The sequence below is a fragment of the Petaurus breviceps genome, unplaced genomic scaffold (assembly GCF_028583685.1).
Source record: "Petaurus breviceps papuanus isolate PSGF00001 unplaced genomic scaffold, PetGlider_PUasm1.0 131, whole genome shotgun sequence".
Lineage (NCBI taxonomy): Eukaryota > Metazoa > Chordata > Mammalia > Diprotodontia > Petauridae > Petaurus > Petaurus breviceps.
In genome coordinates, this window is record NW_027185674.1 from 2,115,393 (window position 1) to 2,120,603 (window position 5,211).

Below are 5,211 nucleotides of genomic sequence, written 5' to 3' on the forward strand. Positions count from 1 at the left end.
GGGGCAATTGGGGTGAAGTGACTTGCCCAAGGTCACACGGCTAGTTTTTGTGTTCAGTGTCTGAGGCTGAACTTGAACCCAGCCAGGTCCTCCTGACTCTAGGGCCAGTCCTCTATTCACTGTGCCACCTAGCCACCCCTCCATCCCCTTATTGTAAACTCTCACAGACTATATCCACTACTCAAAGACAAGTCCATTGTCTCTGTTGACTGAATCATGTCCTTTAAGTGCTGAAAATGGATTACCCCACGTTCACACCTCTACAATTGGGTTTTTTAAAATCAACTTACCTTGGGGAGGTGTGTCTGAAATTTTTTTTAGAGTTTTAGTGGATTGCAAATTGAATATGAGTCAGCACAATCCTAGGCTGCTTTAAGAAAAGTATAAAAGTAAAAACATGATAGCTCCACTAGGTTTTGGCAATCACATTTGAAGTCTGATGTTCTGACTACCACATTTTAGGAAGAGCAATGAAAAGCTAGAGAATGTCTACAGAAAAGCAACCAGGGTTGTCGGGAGCCTCCCAGTTATATGTAGGTTAAACAGATCATGGGTACAGTTAGGAGCATTGTGGGTTAAATGGATTGTGATTGTAATTAGGAGCAAGAAATTCATAAATATCCTTGCTAGGTCATGAATGATGTGTGGCAAGTAGCCGACTTCATCCTGACTGAACATTTATGTATCCTGGCACTTCGATCACTGATAGACTGTATATTCTGCATGTTTCATCCAGCTCCCTCCTTAAGCAGTTTAGGTAAAAACAAATACAGGGACCCTGCACCGGCTTGTGCTCTGCTGTCCATAGGGAGGTGCTATGGCTATGGGCCTTCTATAAATAAATCCCCTAATGAAGCTTGGGCTGATTACCCTGGCTTCTTGTGGGGTCTTTCCTTGAAATTCGTGCATCACAAGAGGACACAATAGAATACTTTCATGCCCTGATTCATCACAACCATATAAGAAACTGAAGGTATTTAACCTGGAGAGAAGACTCTGTGGGTACTTAATAGTTGTCTAGAAATGTTTAAATGCCTCCAGGTCTTCATTTGAACAAAGGAATAGATTTGTTCTGCTTAACCCCAGGTGGAAGAATTGTCAGCAATAAGCAGAAGTTTTGAAAAGGCACAATCAGGTTTGGTATAAAAAAAAATTTCCTAATAATTAAAGTGATCACAAAGTAGAATGTGTTTTTTTCCTCAATAGCACTTTCCAACCGAGGGCTAGATGACTACTTGTCAGGATTGATTTAGAGGAGATTGTGGATCAGGTCTGGGTTACAGTAGATGCCCTCTGAATTCCCTTCCAATTCTCAGATTCTGTGATGTGTTCTTCAGAAAGTTATCTATAAACCATTATTTCCAGATGTCCAATTTTTACTAATTTTATGATATACCTTTGATACACAATAAATCTCTTCATTATGTCTTCCAAAGACTGCCATGAAATAGTTATGCCTGTCCAGCTTAAGAATAGCTTGACTTTAAATATGTTTAGTATCAAGATGACATTTTTCAGAGTACAAAATTATTCTTTATTCACTGTCTTTAGAGTGGAGCAGTAATTCACCCTCTCCCCCCAAAAGAAACAGCAGCATCAGGCAGCCTAACTGATCTAAACAACCAGAAACAGGATCAGGGGCATCCAGCAACAATACTTTCACTAACCTGGAGGAAGAACAACACAGGAAGACAAGTTTTCATGGCCCTCTATAGTCCCAGTCCTCTGCCCTCTCCTACCATGCCTTACAGCAAAGGACTCCTACCCGCAAGCAGCTTTACTGCCAGTCATTCTACTATTTAGAAATCTCTTTTAAATATAAACACCCAAAGGAGTGGCCATATATGCATTATTATTACATTGCCTCTATCTTGGCAGAGACTGAACAACAGCCCTTGTCTCTCCTTTTCCAGGTCTTAAGATCCCTTAATGAAAACGGACACCAATGCATTATTGGTGGAGTTGTGTAATGATCCAACCATTGTGGAGAGCAATTTGGAGCTGTGCCCATAGGGCTATAAAACTGTGGAGACCCTTTGGTCCAGCGATACCACTGCTAAGTGTATATCCTGAAGACATCCAAAAAAGGGGGGGAAGGGACCTATTTGTACAAAAATATTTACAGCAGCTTTTTTTTTTCATGACTAAGAATTGGAAATCAAAGGGATGCCTACCAATTGGGGAATGGCTAAACATGCTGTGGTATATGACTAGGAATATTATTATTGTGCTATAAGAAATGACAAGCAGGATGATTTCAGAAAAACCTGGAAAGACTTACATGAACTGATGCAAAGCAAAATGAACAGAATCAGGAGAACGCATGCACAATAACTGAACAATTGTTCAGTGAAGTGAATGACTTGGCTATTCTCGGCACTACAATGATCCAAGACAATGAAGCATTAATGATGAAGCATACTATCCACATCCAGAGAAAGAACTGATATTGATTGAATACAGACTGAAGTATGCTTTTTTCCCTGCTTTCATTTTTTTCTTTTATTTTTGTCTTCTTGTATAAAATTAGTAATATGGAAATGTTTTACATAATTGCATATGTATAATCTTTATCTGATTATTTACCATCTCAGACAGGGGAAGGGAGGGAAGGATAGAATTTAGAACTCAAAATTTTAAATAAAAATGTTTAAAAATTTAAAATATATATATTTTAAAAACCCTTGACAAATCGCCATTCTCTCCTCCTTTCCAATAGTCTTTGTTAGTGAGGTGGCTCTTCTTGCTAATGCCAACCCTTCTCCATATGCCGGTGATCTCATACCCTCCCATCCTCTGCAGAGTAATCCTTTATGAATATGAAGTGGAGTTGATGAATAGGTTTCAGGACCTGTATCGGGTCCTTAAGAAGAACTACGGACAGAGGTTCACAATGTTGCATGGGAGGCAACAGCAGAAAACATTCCAAAGAAAAAGAGCAAGAAAGAAAAATGTCTGTCTGGTGAGACTTTAAAATAGGTGAGGAAAGAGGAAAAGCGAAAAGAAAAGGGGAACGGGCCGATGTACCCAACTGAATGCAGAACTCCAGAGACTGGCCTCAGAAGGTTTTCTTACATGAGCAGTGCAAAGAAATAGAAGACAACAAAAGAATGAAAGAGAAAAGAGACGAGGGAGCTCATAGCTAATGGCCTCAATTGTGCTGAGATGAAGAGGCGTGGGAGACCTGAGGAGAGATGAAAAGAATTGTGGGAGAATCCCTCCATTGGGGAGAAAGAAAAAGATTATCCTATTAGAACCAGAGGGCAAACTGAAAATAGAAAAGATCCACTGTTCAACTCCTGAAATCCCAAAATGAAAACTCAGGAATATTATAGTCAAAATTTGGAGCAGAGAGACCAAAGGAAATAGAAGAAAAATAGGAATGGGGGGGGGGGGGAATAAAAAATATAAAACCCCCAAACCCTATATAAGTAATCATCAAAACAATTTGATAATAATTAAAAAATAGAAAAAAGAAAGATTGGTAGAATAGAGAAGAAAGTAAAGGATCAGAAAAATTTTAACTAAACAACTTGAAAATAATTTCCTTATCTGATGAAAATAGCTAGGAAAGCAATTTGACAGAAATTAAGTTTAGACCAACATTTTACACATGTAGCATAAATATAACAGATTAACGCCATAAAAAAATAGAAGAGAATGAACTTTCCTATGGTTAGAAGAATTTTTAGACAAGGGATGGAGGAGATTGATTACATGAAATTGAAATGTTTGCCCACAGTCACAGAGGTCATTTAGGTAAAGCCAAAATTGAAATCAAAGTTATCTATGAGTCAAATTATAAAAGCATATACAGTTATCCCTTCCACATCACAGGCCAACACAAGGGCGATGCTGCCCCTCCCTGCCCATCTGGAAAATCCACATAAAACTTTTTGGCCCTCCCTTCATACCAGAGAAGAAATCTGAATTACTATGGTATTACAAGATAAAATGTTGATATTATACAATATTATCCACATATTTTATGCATTTCTGAGTTTCTAAACATTTTCCTGTGTCATTTGCAGGCTTTCACATGCCATCTGCAGCTTCCATCAGACTCCTCAAACGTCCCAGTGCTGAGGTTTAGGGGTACTGGGACCCCAAAATAGAGATATGCAAGTACTGTCCAAATGAATTTGACCCAAGCCTTCTTTCAGTCAAAGATAAGGTTTATCTGTCCAGGGTGGGCATGCTTCTAAAACTCAACATATTGGCCAGACAATTAAGAAATCTCAGCATTGGCTAGACTCTTAAGGAATCTGAGAACTAGTCAAACTTGTGTCAGCAATGGATCTTATATACAGAAAGACTATGGAAGGATCTAGGAGTGGCCAAATACACTGGAGGAGGGGTCTAGGAAGGATCTTGATTGGCTGGAGTGACTGGGACTTGAACCACTACTCCAAGGGAGACTGAGGTCTAGATGGAATCAAGGAGTGGAGGTCTAGGGTGGGGCCAGGTGCAGACCTGTTAACAAAGGCCAGTTAAGAAGATTACTGGGATCCTTCTTGTTAACACCTGAGCAAAGGGGAAGATTCAAGGAGAGTTCAAAGGGGTTTCCAGAGCCCGTAACCTGTCACCATTTACTTTCTTAAAACCAAAATGGGGAAAGTTGCAATGTGGAAGGGATAACTGTAGTTTCAAAGTGGTGAGGGACCAAAGGGGTCACCCAGCCCATACAAAACCCAAACAACAATCTATGCTGCATCATACCTGACAGGTGGTCATCTGACCTTTGTCTTTAAATGACCTATAACACACTTCATCTCAATTTCACTGGTGCTACAGATGCATTTTTGATCAGTAAACTGAATATTATTTTGGTACAATGAGTAGACTGAGTAGATTGTAAATTATTTGAAACATCTTTGAGTTAAGGTGACTTTAAAGCTCTCCCCAAATCAATTTAAAGTTATTTTCTATATCTCAGGCAAGTTTGCTTGATGTCATATATATGTGGATCTCACAGCTTTAAAAATTCATAGTTGGGGCAGCTATGTGGCAAAGTGCCCTGGAGTCAGGAGGACCTGAGTTCAAATCCAGTCTCAAACACTTGACACTTACTAGCTGACTGGGAAAAGTGAAAACTTCTCAGTCCATAAGTTTTCTTGTGGGAGCAAGCTGGAGTTTCAGCTTCCCCTTCCCACTTCTTTCTCCCTTCTTTACTCCGGCCACATCAGCATGAGGCCTCTTCAGGAGTCTTTC